Here is a 21,809-nt window from a genome sequence, read left to right on the forward strand (position 1 = left end):
CCTCTTTACCTACACATAGCAGCACAAGCTCTATTATTATAATTTTTACATACTTCAGGAAGATCTAGTAGCTAGCAAGTACTTGACAGATACTTACTGAAGAAGTGATTTTTTTAATTTGTTTTTACAATGTGTTACTATTACCACTATCATTTATTAAACAGAATAAATGTACCTTTGGAATGTAGTCTGCAAAGTAAAACTCAGTACACAAAATCCTATTTTTCCTGCTGATTTATATGAGCCCCAAGGACCACGTCCACTGAGGTTGTAGGAAAGAAACAATAGCCAAGATTCAATATATTTTAATATGATTGCGACATGCTGCACTGTTCTCTACTTTTAAACTCTGAGTACTAAACTTCTGCTAAATACTCAGAGATGTCAGTAACTGGCTTCTCACCCTGTTCTCCAAACCAGTAGAGGTCACTCCAGAAGCTAAGATGCAAGCTTATTCCTGGACAAGTTTTAAATTTCTTTTTGTCTTGTTTCTAAGGTAAGATTCTCCTTGGCATTAGCAAAAAATATTTTTAAGGAATGAAAATAAATGAGTTTTCCCCCGCAGCGAGCCATTCAATTTAATGAACAGTAGACTTTCTGTTTAACTGCCGACTGATCTTACTGTAGCAAATACAACTTCTGTGATAAAATGCCTTGGAAACAAGCATTAATTAATCTGAGAAATCTTTGTATTCATTACGTCCTTTGCTTAATTGGATTAGAAACTAGGTAATCATATGCATTTTCTCAACAATCCAGAGAGCATTTTGGTCATCCAGAATGAAATTTACTTATCAATCCATACACTACCAAAATTTTTAATGAAGATCAGAAGCTGGAAAATATATCTTAAGCAAAAAGCACAGAGATTAATAACTTTCAGAGAAAATGTAGGTCTTTGTTCTGTGAAGAAAAAATACCTTACTACACAATACAAAAAAAATTTGGCAAACATTTCAGCTCTCCTAAGATAAAAAAAAATTACTATTAAAAAGAACTTTTTAAATGTGAAAAATAACTCAAGCAGGTTAGTTTATTGTAGGTTTCACGTTGGTATTCTGGTCAATATCTTGTCTTGACATGAGCAGCATAAACAGCATGCTGCCTGAGAGCCTTTCTCCCACACAAGGCATAAAGAATGTTTCATATTTTAGAGGAGGAGAGAAGGCTCAGATTTGATAGTTTTATATAAAAAACAAGCTGGATCATTTCAGCCATAACAAAATAACGAGACTGCAGATCATCTGAGAATATAATCTTGTGATGTGTGATGATTTAGAAGCAAAGCACAGAGCAGTCACGGGCTCTGGAGAGGTTCCAAAATATTTCTGGTTTGCAATATAGGATTTCAAAATAAGATATTTTACTTTTACCACAGATGCCCCTAACATGAAATATACTCCTAGAATGAAGATTAGTGTGTCTTAACTATAATCTAATTAGAACATTATTATAATGGTTACAGCTGTATTGTTACTAAACCTGAAGTGAATCTAAAAATGAATGCAGTATGCATATGTTAGGAAGAATTATGACCAATAAACTGAAATTTTTCTGTAAGTTAGACTTCTAATATTGATGGAGAACATGACACTAACTTTCCTTATGTCATGAAATAAAAATACAGGAAAGTTAATTTTCCAAAAGTCAGAGTTTATTGGAAAATATGCGTCACTTGCGTACAAATACCTATCGTCGTTATGAAAGGCTTTGATCAAGTACCACTATGACACACTGCATTCTCTGATATAAAATGAAATTGTACGGGAGAAAGTAAATGAAAATTCTAATCCTATTTTATTTACTTATACTATTTGTAACATGTGGCAATATTATTTTTGGCAAGGAAAGAACCCTAAACTACCCAAACTCTAAAACAGAAGATATTTATTACGGTTAGATATTTCACAAAAGCAGCAGGAGTTGTTTCATACGATGAAAGCACACACATTAGTTATTCACTTCAAGCAGTTCAAAATTATGAAACTCAGGCTATGTGTGGCTTCAAAAAGTCATCTACATGAAATAAAATTCTGTGAGATGACTAAAAATATTAGATATAATGTAATAACAAGTGGGAAAGGAGTAAGAATACTTATTTCTATAAGACTGTAAGAATATGAGACATATACTAGAATACTAAAATACTCCATATAGCAGTGCAGTCAGATTCAAAATATAGATGTGGCTGAAAGAACACATTTGTAAATGGGTTATATTAGAATCTAGAATTAGTTATTATGGACAATAAAAGGTTATCTCTTTTTCCCATGTTATTTTTTATTTCTAGTATTATTAACGTGCATAACATCTACAGTGTTTTGTAACATATACACCAACACTGATGTAAGTACTGAAAGGTAATTCATCTTGTAAACAGACAAGGTAAATTTACAGTATCAATAAATATAGTAATGTAGGAAAATGTATTTTCCTCATGATTTTTCTTAATAATATTTTATTTTCTCTAGCTGACTTTATTATAAGAATACGAATATAATACAAATAACATACCAAATGAGTGTTAACTGACTCTTCATGTTATTCGTAAGGCTTCTGGTCAACTGCAGGCTGTCACTGGTTAAGTCTGGGGGAAGTCAAAAGTTATACATGATTTTCCACTCACAGGGTGTTGGGGCTCCTAAACCCCATGTTGTTCAAGGGTCAACTCTAATTCTCTACATTATTGGATTTAATTTGCTAATAATTCATTGAATTTTTTTTTCATCTATGTCAAGAGATACTGATCTGTAGTTTTCTTTTTGTAATATCTTTATCAGGTTTCAGTATTAAGATAATGCTTGCCTCATAGAATGAGTTAGGAAATATTCCCTCTGTTTCTATCCTAGTAAAAGGTTATCTTAATGTATTTAACATAGTAACTTATTAATAGCATGACAAATGCTACTTTAAAAACATTAAAACAAAAATCATCACCATGACTGGTGCTCCTCAAGAACAAGGCATCTTTGGCACATTCATATAACCTCAAATGAAGAAAGTATAAGCACGCTCTAGATGGTCATTACCATCCCTGAATGGTAGACCTTTCTGGGCTGTCAGCCAGAACAGACCTCCTGGGTATGTACTGGTAAATTCTCCAGCTCCAGTGTTGGGAAGTGTGGACACAACAAGACAACTGTCCAATGCCCATACCAAACCAGCATGTGTGGGCTGTGACATGTATCATTAGATTCTGGCATCCCCCAAAACTTAAGATACTATAACTGGGGATGGACAAAACAAGCCAGTTGAGGCATCCTTAACCTTAAACATCTTGAGAGAAGACAAGCCCACAACTTTCTTTGCTAACTTGTTCCAGGTACTCATATAATTCAAGATCACAAAACTTCTGACAAAAACATAGGGAAAAAATATTTAAAGCAAATTTAAATATTTTTATTTCTTTATAATAAAACTCAAAACCTAATTGTATATTAAAAATTACCATGACAGATACGTAACAAGCATAGGTTCAAGCATTGCCTTTGCAAAGAAACACCAAAGGAGATAGGAATTCCATTACTCTGAATACAAAGCAACAGCAGCAACGAAATAAACTTACACAATTACTGACATCAAGAAAGTACATTATTTACTAAGCAGATCACTGTATCTGAGTTCCAAGTTATGTTAACAACAGAATACCACCAAGACAACCTCTGCCTTAAAAAGAAACAGAGAAGTGATATTTATCAATATTTACCAATTTATCAATGTTATTTTTCAGTATTTAGACTTCACAAAGAACTGTCAACGGAAGTGTCATACTTCAGGAGAATGAAGGATGAAAAAAACTGAAGAGTCAGAGAAACTGAACTAAATAGTTCTTTGTTTTATTTCTAAATTATGGCATCCACCTTGTTAGTCACCCAACAGACTGCTTTCCTGGATATCTCAGTCAATGACCAAGAATTGCTAAGTATGTGTTTTACCTAATAGCCTCAAGTCACAGTTCTTTACATAGTACACTGTCAGCACGGCCGTCAGTCACAGTGAAGGAACATCACACACTCCCCCTCACCATCCCTTTGGGACATTAGGCCATGCCGTGCTCATCCCTTTCTTTGCCAAGCGGAATGCCTTAGTAATATGCATCCACACCCTGTTGGCTTTGCAACAAGTCAAACCCAGCATCAAGGATCCAACTCAGATCCTCTATAGAGCAACAAGTGTAACAGAAATTTCTAAAATGATCCCTAATCTTGCATAAAGCTAAGATACATCTTTTGCTTAGATCAAAAAAGCCCAACTTTTGGAAATAACTGCTTTTTTTAATCTCTGATTATTTGCAATGATGGTTACTTTTGATACATACTTGACAATTAGTATTTAAACAGTATCCAGGACAGCTAGAGCTAAACTCAGATTTTATATATCCAGGAGTATATGAAAGATACTCAGTCTTTGCTACTATGATCTAAACTTCCTTATATATATTTTTTGACACTGTCAGAGATTAAATTTTACAAGCTCTGTCATTATACCTCCTAAGAGGGCAACAATATTGGCAGTGCTTATTCTCACAGTGATAAATAACTCTGTATCCTTGCCAAGAGGGTGAGTGAAAAAAAGTGGGGAGGTGAGAAGATTGAAAAAGGAGGTAAGGTCCTGGTGTTCATGTTATCTTATCTTTGAGGGCAAAGCCCCTTGAACTAGTCCAAAGGAAACTCGAATCCAAATTAATAATAATGCACAGATTTCACCAGGTCACAAGAAAAATACTTTTTTTCTGATCCCAACTTCAGAGCATAAAACTAATATCTCATTGGTATAATACATTTTGAAATCAACTAAGTTTGTATATAGAAATACACATTTATTTCTGTTTTCTGGTACTAGTATACATGAAAGGTTTCACTGTGGATATGCCGAAGTCTCCCTAGAAGAGTTTTTATTTTTTAAAAGTTCCTTTAAAAAAATTAAATACTGGTCCCTTTGATCAAAACTAACTTCAAATAGAAGACCAAAGAATTTTATAACAGCCCAAAGATTTTAATGATTTTCTCTGGATCAGCTGGCATCAGAGTAAGCCTATACTGACATGAGTAAGAGAAACATGTAATAGTATTAGTTATACGAGCAGACCATATCCATTTTTTTGTTTAGAATTTTTAAAAAATAAACTACTTTCATTTCAAGTATGAATTTGGGAATAAAACAAGTTATCTCTCCTTGGCTCTGGAATGTTTGAATTTCAAATTTCATAAAAGTTATCTCTAAGATGAATACTAAGAAAAGATTCCTATTTTATTTTTCATCTACTTTTATACTAAATGTTTAATGCTAACATCTTGGTGTCACTTTTTTTTTTAAGACAAGTGATTTTTTTTTTTTTTTAAATAAAAGTAGAGGAAAAGAGGCAAAGGAAAACCAGCTAGGGTAAAATCTTGTGCTAAGCAAATAAAGAGAATATAGTTCAGGTAGTTTTAATATGCTATGAACCAACTTCTTTTTCAAATAAACTCTCTAACATGGAAGTTCATATTTTAGATAATATGGATATAAGAGTAACATGTCCGCTCTCTCTGCTCTTTACAGATATATACATATAAGCTAACGTGCGAAAGCAAATTATCTCATCCATGAAAAGCAAATTTAATCTATTAATGTATTTGCTTGACTCTTAATGTTTTTTATAAAATGATTCAGTCTTAATTTTATATTTCACTTCAAACTATTTCATAGCTAAGTTTTTAAGGAGAATACAAGTGATCAAGAATCAAGGAGGAAAAAAAAAAAAAGAATCAAGGAGAAAGGTTGGAGGGCAGTGTTTTTTACATCAAAATAAATCTTAACATTCTAAATTCCAGTCAATATTTTTTACTTTATTCTAAAACTCTGAAGTATAGTTTGAAGTTTTTTAAAGTACAATTGTGTTTCTGTTTTTAGCATGCCTGCTATGAAAATCTAGTTCTGTGGGCTGAGTCCTGCACACTGTCTCGTATCCCAAGATCACGTCACTGCATATGGCGGCGATACTTCATTCTTGCTCCCACTACCTCATATGTCAATACTCAGACATGAAAGCACTTTCCTATCACTCTGCTATTTTTCTAGCTCACATTCTTTAGTGAAACCTCAAATAACCAAATAAGTTCAACAAAAGTTTACTGAAGCTTAGGAATATAGTATGATTGCCTCTTATTTTCTACTGCCTCATAAGTTCTGAGAATAAAATTAAAAGGAACAATTTGATTAATACATGAGTCAACCTCCTATAATTAACTTTGAGAAATCTCTTGTACAGAAAGAGAGTTTAACATATGAGGAAACTAAAGCCAACGGATATAAAAGAGAGGAGTAACAGAAGGCAAATGGTAAAAGGAACATGGGAAATGGAAAATGGCCATAGTATTGGGGTGATAAATTCAAGACACACACAAGTAATGGGGATGAAAACAAGCAAGGCAGAAATGGAGGCAGTGAGAGGAAAATTGAAAACTGGAGGAAAAAGAGAAAATACAACACTGAAAATAGATAGGGCAGAACAAAAGTTAGGTGTTTCATGCTGTAACCTAACACAGCGTGGTAATCTTTGCTTTTATAAATAAAAACAATTTATTTGCTTTGTTTAATAAATAAAAACAATTTATTAGGAGAAAAAAATACAAATGAAGAAACTACAACATTCCACATATCTACGGTTACTGCAGAGGTATAATTAAGCACTCCTGTACACTAGCTGAGCGCCGAAGAATTGATGCTTTTAAACTGTGGTGTTGGAGAAGACTCTTGAGAGTCCCTTGGACTGCAAGGAGATCCAACCAGTCCATTCTGAAGGAGATCAGCCCTGGGATTTCTTTGGAAGGAATGATGCTAAAGCTGAAACTCCAGTACTTTGGCCACCTCATGCAAAGAGTTGACTCATTGGAAAAGACTCTGATGCTGGGAGGGATTGGGGGCAAGAGGAGAAGGGGACGACAGAGGATGAGATGGCTGGATGGCATCACTGACTCAATGGACGTGAGTCTGGGTGAACTCCGGGAGTTGGTGATAGACAGGGAGGCCTGGCGTGCTGCGATTCATGGCGTCACAGAGAGTCGGACACGACTGAGCGACTGAACTGAACTGAACTGTACACTATGGTTCCTCTTGAAATTCCAGCCTACTTTCTGTGTAACCCCATAACATTCATTGTAATTGTGAACACACAGGAACTTGATTAAAGCACATTAGTAAGAGCTTATGAAAAACAGAGGACTACTGGACTACCAGAGATGGGAGTCAGCCTCCTCTGACCTATGGACAAGGGTCATATTGAGTGCTAACTCTTGTCTGCCACCATGCACCCACTCCTCACTACTTCTCGAGGTGGCAATCACCACCTCACTTCTTCATTAAAATAATCTCTTTCATCTGCCAAAGAAATAAAAAGGCACCAGATAATGGCATCCTTCCTTTTAAGAGTTCCTTAGCTTTGCTCTATACAGTCTCATAATACTTGAAACAGATGTAAATCCACAAATGTAAACAAATGTAAATCCACATTTTCCCAGTCCTTTTGTCTCCTAGACAATTCAAACTGGAAACAGCAAGAGATTTTGGTTTAGAGAAGACAATCTCTGATACTATGATACCTTTACTGTTACCTAGAGAGCATTTATTCAGTCTAAAGATCAACTTTGGGACAAAATGAAAAATAGGTTTAACTGTACATTAAAATAACATAAGAGAGATGGAGGCTTTCAAATAACCTAATCATCAGGAAAAAAGAAAACACAGCTTGAGAAAAAAGAATTGACCGGAAAAAAAAAAAAAGGAAAGCCACTAAATCAATTACTATTAAATCTTAAAGAAATGTATATAGATCATTTATAGAGTACAAATACTAGATTTTTGACTAGACAAAGTCAACTTTTTAAAAACGATGCCATCCCATTACTCTCAATACAGAGATTCCCCCTTGCCTACCAGAAGGGTTCCAAAGGGTTAAAAAGAACCTTCCCAATCATGCTCTTACATAAATTCTCAAGCCCAGCCAAACTATTCTCAACTTTATCACTTACACACAATTTGCTCATATTGCTCCTTCTCTCTCCCTGCTCACCTCCACGACATTGACAAAGCTGAATTCTACCTATTTCTTCAAGGTACAGGTAAATTTCCTTTTCTCTTTTTAGACTGCTCTGCCTCACAGAGATCATTCTCTCGTCTGTCTACCAAACAACTGGTTTCTATAACATGTATTGAATATTCACAGTGTTATAATAGCACATTTTTTTTGTAGTGAGGATAATTAATGTTCTTGTTTAATATATTATGTACATACATTCTCAAAGACAGGATTCCTACACCTTGCTGACATATTTAATCAACTTCAGGACTGTTTTGTGTTTGTGCCCACACCCTTCCTCTGGGGATAACTTTTCTGATTGTTGAGTGCACCTTTAATTTAGCATTTCTTCTCAGGAGGTTAGGTGAACAGTGAACACTCTTATACACTTGAAATTTTCTTAATTTTGCTATCATTCTGGAATAATACTTTAGCAGAATACAAAAGTCTATCTATTCTAACAGAACTTTGAAGCTGTTAGTTCTGTCTTCTGGCATCTATGTTACCAACGAGAAACCTAGTATAGGTCTAACTAAGTCCCTTTAGGTAAAGCCTTTTTCTCCCAACTGTTTTAGTATTTTCTCCTTTGTTTGCTGTAGTTCTACTATTATTGTTTCTTGATGTGGATTTAGCTTTATTTACCCTGTTTAGTGTGGGGGTAAGGGGTGCTTCTGTGGTGGCTTAGGGGTAAAGAATCCAGCTGCAATGCAGGAGACTCGGGTTTGATTCCTGGGTCGGGAAGATCCCCTGGAGAAGGAGATGGCACCCACCCCAGTATTCTTGCCTGGGAAATCCCATGAACTTTCCAGAAATCCCATGGACAGGAGAAGCCTGGAGGGCTACAATCCATGGGGTCACAAAGAGTCGGACACGACTTAGTGACTCAACAACAACCCTGTTTAGTACCCGGGTACACTTTTGATGTGATGACTCATAGCTTTCAGCAATTCTGGAAAATCTGAGATATTACCTCCTCTGCTCTTTGAACATACTTATTTTACAACCTTCGTTAAAATTGCATAGTAGTGAATTCAACTCTAATTAAAAAAATTTTTTTGGCAGAGGGGGAGTTTTAAACTTGTATTTTTGGTACTGCAGGCTCATTTTTTAATGGGAGTATTTTTTATTTTGTTTTAACCCAGTTTTCCTTTCTTCCCCTCTCCTGACAATTGTTTTTGCAGTTGCTTGCACTTGCTCCCTCTCCTAGCCTGATTTTGTACAATTCTTAGCTCTAAAACAGTCCAGACGATAACATTTAAAAACTACACCTCTACGGTGATATTAGGGATATATAGAGCCAGCAGACAAAATAACTCAGTTTCTGATCATTAAACTGTGCTTTTATCCTACTTTCTCCATTTAACTCAAAGCTTCTAACAACACTATGGTTTCCCAAAGTTGGCAGTGCTGGCAACTTTTCAGGCTTCAGATACAATAATGGAAATCAGGCTGGGGAGAAAGGGTTCTCCTCACTCCATTCCTTCCTTTAAGCAATAAGCTTGGCTCCTTTCCCATCTTCTGAGGAGCAGCTGAACAACCTTCTGCCTTCTGGCCAGGAGCTTGGCAGGCTAACAGTTCCGGTCGTACCAACAACTTTCTATTTCTGATCACTTTCAGGTCATCTGAGATGTTTGTTTTGATTTTGAGTCAGCTATGACATTTTTGTTCTTTTTATATTCGGCCACTGCCATGTGGAGGATGGTGTTGAAACAGGTCATTTGGACCAAGCCTGACCAGAACTCTCCTGTGTCTTTTGTCTGAACCTCGGTGCCCAGTATGGTGCCAAACATAGAAGAGATTCTCAATAAGTAACTTTCACACAAAAAGTACAAATAAATGTGTATATATGAAAATATGTCAATGGAATCTTGAATCACAATAGAGGAGCACTAACACATTCATAAACAATCATAGTAGAATATGTTTTATTTGCTCTGATTAAAAATAACCATACTGTGCATGTCAATCACATGAATGTGATAACTTCTGTGTAATTCATAATAAGCTTGAAATAGTTATAATTTTAAGAAAATGAGTGAGCTAATTGGCATAAAACACTAACCATAGTGTCTGATTTATCTCTTCCTGAATCCCTTTGTTCTCTACATACAATATACTAATGGTGATATCATTCCAAGAAAAGTTTATCTTGAATCAGAAACAGAAATTAACATGCATCAATCCATACTCATTTAGCAAATTCATTCACATATCATTCCCAGAAGAAACTCACCCCAAGAAGCTTTTTTGTAAGAGGAGTACACTCTAAGGAAGAAGAAAAGGTATTCCAAAGCACACCAAGAAACAACAGGATACAATACATTTACAAAGTGTAGTACAATAACATCACAGAAAGTAGAGCTATTATCCCCAAGTATCCTTAAAGAAAGGAAAAAAAAAAAGGAGGGGAAGAAAGAAAGAAAAAGAAAAGGTCAAAGAATAAAAAAATCCATCCAGGGTCTTGAGCACTGGCCAAGAGAAAATGGTCTTTGATTTTGGAAATGGTCTTCTGATTTTATTTTTCACTGACATATGCTTGGTACAGAGAAAGCAAGTTCATTAGATTATTGATTTCAAAAGAAATAATGTTTAAAAATACCCAATTGCCTTTAATTCTCTGTCCATCATAGGACCTCTCTGACTTAGAAGTTTACCTTTTAGGAGAATAAACACAGCAAATGGAAGTGTATTGTTCTGCTCTGAGCTAGTTTTGGTCCCACCATAACATAAAAAAATTGACATTATACTTCACAAATAAGTCTTCAGTTACTACTGGCTAAACAGACAAGTGTCCTTCCACCAGCAGTGATGAAAGTCCGAGGTTACTGCACCAAAGTACAAACATCTCTACTTCATTTAAAACTCTGTACATTCAGCGATTAGTAATTTCAGCACAGCTACACTAGGTCATCAAATTGTTATATCATTCAGTTTACAGTTGGAAATGACCTCAGTGGTCATCTCTTTTATAGAATTCCTAATCTCATGACTGTTAGCTGTTACCTGATGAGCCTACTGATATCAGAATTCTCTAGAAGATCCATTAAAACACAGATCACTGGGTCTTCCCCTTCCCCACTCCCCACCAGATCCTGATTTGTCAGTTTCAGGCTAGGGCCCTGAGATTTACGTTTCTAACAAGCTCCTAGAGGATGCTGAAACGGCTAGATGAGGCGCCAACTTTGAGAAGCACTGCTCTAGCTTCTTTCCCTTTTTACTATATCCTACAAAGCTGATGGGTGTTCTTTGGAAGGAATGATGCTAAAGCTGAAACTCCAGTACTTTGGCCACGTCATGCGAAGAGCTGACTCATTGAAAAAGGCTCTGATGCTGGGAGGGATTGGGGGCAGGAGGAGAAGGGGACGACAGAGAATGAGATGGCTGGATGGCATCACTGACTCAATGGACATGAGTCTGGGTGAACTCCGGGAGTTGGTGATGGACAGGGGGGCCTGGCGTGCTGCGATACATGGGGTCGCAAAGAGTCGGACACGACTGAGCGACTGAACTAACAAAGCTAATCAAATGAATTCTCCTCAGACCAGACATTTATGTAGTATCTACCACTCTCTTACTAAAGCTACTCCATTTAATGTTAGCCCCTCTATAAATCAGATTCCTCATTCATTCTGACCTCATCTCTTGTCCAACCGAGCAAACCCTTTCACAATTCTGCCACTTTTGTTCACCCTCTGCAAGGAGGTTCTCTTTTTCTGCCAATAAATTTTTACTATTTTCTTAATGAATGGTTATTTATTCATTCAGTAGTTCAATAAATATTTGTGAAGTACCACCATAGTGGGTTCTATGGGTTAGTTACTATGCTTGGTGCTGTGAAAAAAGCTGAGGTTAAATCTTCCATAATTAACCTTGAATCAACACCAAATACCCCATGACTCTAAATCTCTCTTAGAAATTAGATTCCTTAAACAATCAAAAACTTCTGACCCCCCAAAAGCATTGTGAAGTGGTTTTTCCAGAAGTGGAAATGGATATACAATGAACTTACTATACTCTCTTTCCTTATCCTCTTATAAGGGCTTCCCTGGTAGCTCAGCTGGTAAAGAATCCACCTATAATCAGGAGACCCCTGTTTGATTCCTGGGTCAGGAAGATCCTCTGGAGAAGGGATAGGGGATCCTCTTATAAGTGAGAATCTACTGTAAAAAGAGTTAAGGGTTTAATTAAAGATGCCATTACGTATAAGCTGAATAGATTTGCAATATCTTCTTCTCACGTAATAGGCTTTAAAAAAGTAAGTGCTAACCCAGAGGGATGGTATGGGGAGGGAGGAGGGAGGAGGGTTCAGGATGGGGAACACATGTATACCTGTGGTGGATTCATTTTGATATTTGGCAAAACTAATACAATTATGTAAAGTTTAAAAATAAAATAAAATAAAAAAAACAGTAAGTGCTAGTAATTACAAGTTGATGCTTGGTATTCTCTACAGATAAAAGAAAACTGAAATATTTGAGGGCAGAAAATAAACCTTACATCTTGTTGTCTCTGGAGTTTCACAGATCACACAACAATTGCTCAGAAGTTAGACAAAAGGATGAAACTACTCAATGCCCTTTAAATTTTTCATATAAAATATTTCTATAGATAACACTATAGCAATACATATTTAATGGTAACATTTTACTCACTCTTTTGAATCAAATATTTCTTAAATCCTCAAAGTCCTATGAGTACATTTTAAAATTTGCTTTTACTCATGCTTACTTAAATTTTAAATAATATTTATTCATATTCTAGCACAAATCTGAATGAAGTCATACAAGTTATCCAAAACTAATAACCCCATGGAATAAATGGAATTATTAATGCTAAAAGAAGCTTTCACACAGACCCAATTAAATCAATGTTATAATTTTATTAAAGCATGACAGAAGAGTCCATGTAAGTGCAATAAAGTTTAATGGAAACTCAGTCTGGTACTAAGAGTAGGCATTATATTCAATGAAAACATAAATTATAAATAAAACATAGTCTTATAGAAGTCTGTAATGTCTCAGAAATTAGCTAACATATACTTATAATCAAACTTATGCATTCAGAGTTCGCAGATAGCTACAGTGATGCTAGATACTGCTTATATAGTCTGCATCTGAAAAATGAAGTTATTCTTTAATTAGCTATTTCTATGCCGAAGTTAATGGTTGTTTGAAAATGAGTCTCATTACATGATTCTGTAAATGTACTCTGTAATAACTAACATTACCACACAGCTGTATAAACATATTTACTATGACATATTCTTCTACCACAGGTGTATATTTTCCATTCTGAGCATTACTAACATGTATTTCATACTAGCCTGATTTGGAATTAACATTGAAGGGAAGAAATTTTTCTTAAATCATTCAACTAATACTAAAATAAAATGTTAACCCAACAGAACACTTACTATGTCATAATCCATTTTTGCATTTTTATGTTCCAACTTGTTCCTAAAAGGGTTTATGGCAGCTATTTAATTTCTTTATTTTAGAAATATTAACAATTAAATCCTCATCTAAAATGTCAATAAGATCATCCTCAACATAAATTAGGATTTGCATTTACCAGCATACATCACTCACAGCATGAGTATACTTTATATTTTTCTAGTAACATAGTAAAATATAGTTTAATAAGGTTAATAAACTATTCCAATAATATAATAAGTAGAAATCACTTTATTAGGACACGAGCTCCTGAATAAATTAAAGATAAATTATTCCTTCTAAATTTAATATAAGTACCATAATAAGAGAAAAGACTTCAGAAATGAACTTTTAGCCTCTTTTGAACATCAAGAATGCTAGTATTGGGCTTCCCTGGTGGTCCGGTGGTGAAGAACTGCCTTGCAGTGCAGGGGACATTGGTTCAATCCCTGGTCTGGGAAGATCCCGGATGCCACAGGGCAACTCAGCCCATGGGCCACAAGTACTGAGCCCTCACGCTCAACTACTGAAGCTGGTGCACCTGGAGGCCGTGCTCCACAGCAAGAGAAGCCACAGTTAGAAGCCTGCACCCTGCAACTAGAAAGTACGCCCCTGCTCACCACAACTGGAGAGACCCCACACACAGCATCAAAGACCCAGCACAGCCAAAAGTAAAAATCAATCAATTTAAAAAGAATGCTAATGTTAATTGAGAATGAAAAAGTCTAAAAACATGTTAGTATATACATAACAATAAATGGCTCAGTAATGACTTACAATGTAACAGACCAAACACTGAATGATCACTTAAGAGCAGAGGCTTAGGAAGGCTCCCATAAATATATTTTGGAGATAACTTTCTAGCTTTGGAAAAATAAGAGACGAAAAACTTCACAATGGCAGGTAATCCAACACCTTCCATGTTTCAAGTGATTTCTAAGGATGTGTAGGCCTTTATCTAAAGGACATGAGAATATTTTTCAGCCAATGTCCAACAACTATTAGCTTCATCTTCCCTGATTAGGGAAAGGAATAAACAGACTCTTTTTCCTTTCCAGTCTAAATAACACAAGATCTTTAAAACCAGCTTATGGAGCTTTTGTTTTCTCTCTCATCCTAAAGGGAAAACACAGTAACTCAGGTACTTGATAAAATAAAAAGCTATGTTCCAAATTCTTCACGTTATTGTATTAGTAGTTATATTTAAATATACAATTTTACATTTTAAAACTTACTTAAAAAAAAAACCTACTGTTTACAATTAATGCTTACTTAGACACAGCAACATATTTACCCATTTTTCTTCGCTCATATTGATTCTTGCATTTCACACTTTCCATCTGGGTTCACTTTCTTTCCAGTTGAAACATATGCTTTTGTAGCTCTTTTGGCAAAAATCTTTGAATAGTATATATCTTCAATCTTTCCACATTTCAAAATGCCTTCTTTTCACTCATACTCTTAAATATTTTCCTCAGTACTTTGAAGACATTATTCCACAGCCTTTTGGCATCTGTTAAGAAGTCTGATGGAGAGGGCAATGGCACCCCACTCCAGTACTCTTGCCTGGAGAATCCCATGGATGGAGGAGCCTGGTGGGCTATAGTCCACGGGGTCGCTAAGAGTCGGACACGACTGAGCAACTTCACTTTTGCTTTTCACTTTCATGCATTGGAGAGGGAAATGGCAACCCACTCCAGTGTTCTTGCCTTGAGAATCCCAGGGATGGGGGAGCCTGGTGGGCTGCTATCTATGGGTCGCACAGAGTCAGATACGACTAAAGCAACTTAGCAGCAGCAAGAAGTCTGAAGTGAAGTGAAGTTGCTCAGTCGTGTCTGACTCTTTGTGACCCCATGGACTGTAGCCTACCAGGCTCCTCCATCTATGGGATTTTTCCAGGCAAGAGTACTGGAGTGGGTTGCCATTTCCTTCTCCAGGGGAATCTTCCTGACCCAGGGATCGAACCCAGGTCTCCCACATTGTAGGCAAACACTTTTACCATCTGAGCCACCAGAAGTCTGGGGTCAATATTAATTTTCATTCTTGGTACGAAACCTATCTTTCGTCTCTGGTCACTGTTAGTATTTTCTCTTAGAGACGACTATTTCAAACCTTTTCTTGGCCCTTCATCCCTCTGACAAATCCTTCTCTATCCTCATGTTGGGTTCATGACCTGGGTATCTATTTCACTACACAAACAATCAGAAGATAACTTCCAAGGCTGCCTGTCATCACAGCTACTCACCTACACAAATTCATTTTCTGCCATCTCCTCTGTTTCTGGAGGTAAACTGTTCTCATATCTAGGGCTAACCATGACATATGTGTACGAGATACCATTCCTTTCACCTACTAAAGAACACTGTCAAACAATTTTCATTTTCCTCATAAAATTTTCTCTTTCTAGTGGACTATTCCCATCAGTTTACAAACATGCTTTTACTTTTCCCATTTTAAAATAACAAAACAAACCAAAACCTCTCTTGGTCCACATCTCCCTTGAGCTATTGCCCAAATCTCCAGACAAAGCACCTAACTTCAGCTCCCCCTCAGTTCTCTGTTCATATAATTAGTTGAGATAATAGCTTATTTACAATAAGATCATAGTTAACCTAATTGGAATCATATTGTGATCAATTGAGATCATAGTTCACTAATTTTATCTTGATCTCCTTTCTCTAATTTTTCAGGTGAATTATTTTAATGCACTAAAAGTACATTCTGGAAGGAACCAAAATGTCTTTCAGTAGATGAGTAGATAAACGAACTGCTGTACATCCAGACATTGGAGTATTATTAAGCCCTAAAGATGAATGAGCTGCCTGGCCATGAAAATACAGAACTAAGAGATCTTAAATTCATATTAGCAAGTAAAAGGAGCCAATCTGACTGGTTCCAACTATATGACATTCTAGAAAAAGGCAAATCTTTGGAGACAGTAAAATGTGGTTGCCAGGGGTTGAGGTGAGGAGGGAAAGATGAAAAGGCAAAGCACAGGTTTTTAGGGCAGAGAAAATACTCTATATAATACTATTATGATGAGTACTTATACAAACCCATGGAATGTAAACACCAAGAGTGAACTGTAATGTAAGCTCTGGGCTTCAGGTGATTACGATGTGTCAACAAAGGTTCATCATTTGTAACAGCATACTACTCTGGTGGGGGTACTGAAAGCCGAGGAAGCTGTGCATGTGTGGGGAAAGGGGTTGTATGATAAATCCCTGTATCTTCCTCTCAATTTTGCTGTGAATTTTAAAAATTGCTCTAAAAATAAAGTCTGTTGTTTTTTTTTAAAGTAGGTTCTTGGTTATTTTGGGTGTTGCTCTCCAGTTATGTGTCATCCAGTTTGCTAATTTGTTGAGAGTCACTACTTTTCCATATTCTGACTAATCCATTACTAGGATTTCCAACAGAAGAAAGAAAACAGAAGTACTGAAAATCAACAAACTTAAGAGTGCAGTAAAGTCAAAACCACTCATCAACTGGATTTCCTTTTTAGGTATCTCATATATCATAGATAATAATCCACATTAACTGTATCATGTTGAGTTTGAATGTACGATATAAATTCTTCACATATATTATCTCATTTAATCCTCATTGTTACCTGTAGAGGCAATTACTATGACTAACCTCATTTCTCAATGAGAAAAATAAAACTTATCTCAGGTTATACAATGAGAAAGTGGCAGGACTGACCCCCAAACCTAGGCAGTTTGAATCCTGAGCCTAAACTCGTAACCATTGTATTATCAATCTCAATCTCAGGATTTATGTTAATAAGGAAATGTATACTATCCAACACATGAATCCTATTAGTACTTTTAGGAATTAAACCACTTGAATTTTACTTATTTTAATTAATCTTACTAAATTCTTAATTATACAGTATATATTATACTTTTATTAAACTTCATAATTATTTGAATTCAAAGTCAGAAATCTTTGAGGGTGTTAAACAATTGCTTTTTGAAATTTTTTCTTACAGCAAAAGCCAGCTTTATACAGTACGTAACACTGAATTTCCTCTTGCTTTAATTAAATACCCTCATTCCTTCAAGGCAGGCAATATAATACAAGGCCCTCACCCTTTGCAGCGAACACATAATTAAAATGGAGATTTTATTTTGCATACTCGGTCCACATAAAACTCAGAATTAATGCTCATAATTACTCTCAACCATTTTTTAATTACTATTGACCATTTCACAACTTGAAAATCACAGATAATTCCTCAACTTAGAAGACATGTTCTAATTTTCTCAGGCAGATACTGAAAGCAAATCACCTTAAAAAGTATTTTAAACTTTTTCTTAGCATTAGAATCTGAGACACTTTTTTCTTGATTTCCCCTCTAAAATCAATAGGTTGAAATTTAGGGGAGAGAGCACAATGACATAGAAAGACTGTGTTAAACTTAATTTCTGTGAACTTTGGTTTTCTTATGGCCTTATTGTCGGAATCAACTAAAAAAGGCTATATTCATATAAAGTGTTATTTTACATAGAAGCTGCTTTGAAAGGTGTTTACAATTTATTTACTAAGAAAACATTTAAGTCTTTTTTCCAGAAACATTAAAGACTAAACAGTACAAGAGTTAAACTAACTCAGCATTAAGTGCGTGCTTAGAAAAACCAGAATAAAAACCCAAGTACACTAACTGGATAATTTAATTTAAGCTAGTCAAAAGCTGAGCTCAGATATATAGGAGACAGATGTAAGGGAATGAAAGTAATGTAATACAGCCAAACCTGATGCAACCTCACACATTATCTGTTAAAAATGAAAACCATATCTTTCACAGTGAGCTGCTCTGATGTGTAGGTCATGAGATGACACGTCTAAACATGTTTTAAGCCATTAGGCATTTTTAATTGAAAAAGATTATTATTGCTATTATTAAACTAAAAATTCAGCAGGAGGAGAGTTACAAATTATGAAGTTATAAATTATCTAAGAATTTTCCGTTTGTTTTTCAACAGAATCACTTTTACTCTTTAAAGAACACTCTATGCCACATTCTTAAAAATAAAGGTGAAACTTCAATAATTGTGTTTCCTTCTCTGCTGTATGACCTCAATTAAAAAAAAAATTCTCTTTACCACCTCTGAAAAAGAAACTTTGATACTGGTTTAAACTTTTATAATATATCAGCTAGTATGGACTTTTTCCATTCAAAACAAAGTTTATGTCCCTGCAGTTAAATTTCTTCCATCTACTAAGAGCTATAATCCCTGAGAAAGTGACCAGAACTTTACAAATAAGATTTAATAAGAAAGCTTATGTTTTTCCTCAAAGAACATGGCTAGTGAAAATCGGATGTCAACAATTCATCTGTAGGACATCAAGACACAAAGCCAAAGAAAAAATGACAGTAAAAATGCACTACTGACTGAAGATTTAAGACTTGGGTTGAAAAAGACATATTCTTGTGATTCAGATTAGATTTAGAATGTTTTTGAAAGTAAATCGAAAATGGTATACTCTTATTTTTAAGGCATGTGTAGTTTGACTAAAACTCCCCAAAACTTTAGCCTCTGAAAATACAACAGAGTAAATATAATAAAACTGGTACATATTTTTAAGATATAAAAACATTCAAATCAAAGTGAAAGCTATGGATGTTAAGAAATGTTTCCTCAAGGGAATGGGGTCTACCTCATTATTTCTGGATTTAACTATAACTATTAGGTGCAAAATTAAATTATTCATGACAGGATCATTGAATTGCCTCTCAGAAAGTTTAATAAAGCATCCTAGAAATACAGACCAACTCCCCATAAATTTAAGTGACAGATGCTTTTTCAAAAATACACAAAACTAGATGCTAGCAATATTTTAACTATTTTAAAAACAATTTCATCATTTTCTTATTTTTAACCAACTTTACTGAAATATAATTTAACACACAATAGAAAGTACAGATTTTAAGTATATAGTAGAATGAATTTTCACAAATGGATAGATACATCCATGTTCCTACAAACCCAGTCAAACTACAGAATATTTCCAGCACCACAGAAAGTTTTTTTGTACCTTCTTATAGTCAATCTCCCCAGTGTATCCCACTCAAGGCTATCAATGATCTCATTTCTGCATTCATACAATACTTTTGCCGGTTCTAGAACTCTGTAAATGGAACCATATACTATACTTGTGAGCATGCGTGGTCAGTCACTCAGTCGTGTCTGACTCTTTGCAACCCCATGGGGGTTGCTAGGCTCCTCTGTCCGTGGGATTCCCAGGCAAGCATATTGTAATGGGTAGCTATTTCCTACTCCAGGGGATCTTCCCGACCCAAACCTGTGTCTCTTGCATCTGCTGCATTGGCAGGCAGATTCTCTACCGCTAGCGCCACCTGGTAAGTCATACTATACTATGGTGCTTTGCTAATTCACATGACACATCAGATTCTGATTTCATGGTGAAGTATTACATGGCCACATTCACATTTCTTTGCATTTGTTCTGTTAATGTATTTACAAATAATTATAGCCTGTGGAAAATACCAAACACTGGAAACCTAAACGTTATTAGACAGTATGGGAAGTACATAATGTTCGGATCTCCTAGCAGGTTAATAACATAACATAGAAACACATGTCTGAATCGCCAATTTAAGAACTTATTTTGCTATTGAAACTTGTTATTTCTTGGGACATCACTCATTGGAATTATACAAAGTGGACTATGTGGATAAACTTATTAATATTTATGTTGTTTCCAAGAATGATTCACAATAAGCAGTAGACAGGACTAGGAATACACACTAAAACACGGCAAGAGCCACAAGCAAGACTGATTGGGAACCCTTTTCTCCTCTGTGCTCCTATCCAGGTTCTCAGAAACGTGCATCTTAACCTGTAACCCCCTGGGTCAATGGTTCCTGCTTTTGCTCTGGACTCAGTATCAATGAACTCCTTTAAATCCACAATCTCTGCCTTGATTCTTAAACCTTAATTCTAATAGGAGCATTGTAACTTTCTCCATTTTGCTGATTTCTCCACTATTTGGTGTCTGATAAAAACAAAGCAAACCCCACATGAAAACACTTCTCCTTAGGTTCCCTATCGATAACTGCCCACCCCGACCCCTACCCCCACTCCCACTGATTTTCTGCTCTTGGCTCCCGATCATGTGGTTGATTGAAACCCACATGATTTTGTGCCCCCCTACTTATCCCCTTCATTTCACTGCCAGTTCTTAATAAATGTATGATTACAGTGTAAGTATATAAATACATTTTTTATTTTTACTCCTCTGCTTTCTCATTTGCCTTTCACTACTCAACATACGAAACCCTAGTTTCCACTTTTACCATTCTACAGGGTCTGGTCTTACTAAAGGTTGCTAATGAATTGGCAAATGAGACCTCTTTTCAGTTCTTACTCTACTTGATCTTTGTATAGAATTTGATGCCAAACTAGTCTTTCTCAAAACTCTCTTCTAACTTGGTTTTCTAAGTAGTATTTCATCCAGGCTTTTTTTTTTTTTTTTTTTTACTGCATATTGCTTTTTGCCTTTTTGTTGGCTTTTTGTTCTGGCCTCCCCTTTAAATATGGGTTTTTTTTCAAGGTTCTAAGTAAGTCCCAGCCCTTTCATCTAGAACACTCTTCCCGAGTCATTTTAGCTAACTCTGACCTCAATGCAATGCGGGAGACCCGGGTTTGATCCCTGGGTGGGGAAGATCCCCTGGAGAAAGGCATGGCAACCCACTCCAGTATTCTTCCCCGGGAAATCCCATGGACAGAGGAGCCTTGTGGGCTACAGTCCATAGTGTCGCACAGAGTCAGACACCCACTGAAGCGACTTAGCAAGCAACAAGTGAATCACTCAGGCTTCCCTGGTGGCTCAGTGACAAAAAACCCACCTACCAATGCAGGAGATGCGGGTTCGACTCGTGATCCAGGAAGATCCCCTGGAGAAGGAAATGGCACCCCACTCCAGTATTCTTGCCAGGAGAATTCCATAGACAGAGGAGCCTGGTGGGCTACAGTCCATGGGGTCACAAAGAGTTCGACACGACTGAGCGACTAACACTAACACTAAGCTCAGTTGACTTCTAAATCCTTATCTGTAGCCTCAGCTCTCTCTTGACCTACTGATACAAATTTCTGTCTCCTGAGTATCTTTACCTGGAAATGACAATAGCACTTTAACTCAACAAGACTAGAGATGCAGGAAGTTATCTTTGATTATCCATTCCTTCACACCACATTCAGTGGGCTATGATATCCTACCTATCTACTCTACCTTCAAAATATTTCTGGAATCATCTCACTACACCTTTGCTCTGAAGTTTCTCTGCTTCAGCTACA

The 21,809-nt window shown here is 35.9% G+C and overlaps 1 protein-coding gene across 10 annotated transcripts in view; it reads right to left on the reverse strand.

Moving 5' to 3' along the window:
- The window catches only part of DISP1 (dispatched RND transporter family member 1), a 224,916-nt gene that overhangs the window by 85,692 nt on the left and 117,415 nt on the right, over positions 1 to 21,809 (reverse strand). For 3 of the 10 annotated variants that reach the window (XM_086345229.1, XM_086345225.1, XM_086345220.1), the window contains exon 2: positions 2,515 to 2,587. The exons of the other annotated variants lie outside the window; for them this stretch is intronic. The gene's annotated coding sequence lies outside the window, so the exon portion shown is untranslated. The remainder of the gene's footprint in view (positions 1 to 2,514; positions 2,588 to 21,809) is intronic. 10 annotated transcript variants of the gene reach the window in all.

Source organism: Bos grunniens, chromosome 16 (genome assembly GCF_055505025.1).
Source record: "Bos grunniens cultivar Pamir isolate PY7600 chromosome 16, Bosgru_T2T1.0, whole genome shotgun sequence".
Classification (NCBI taxonomy): domain Eukaryota; kingdom Metazoa; phylum Chordata; class Mammalia; order Artiodactyla; family Bovidae; genus Bos; species Bos grunniens.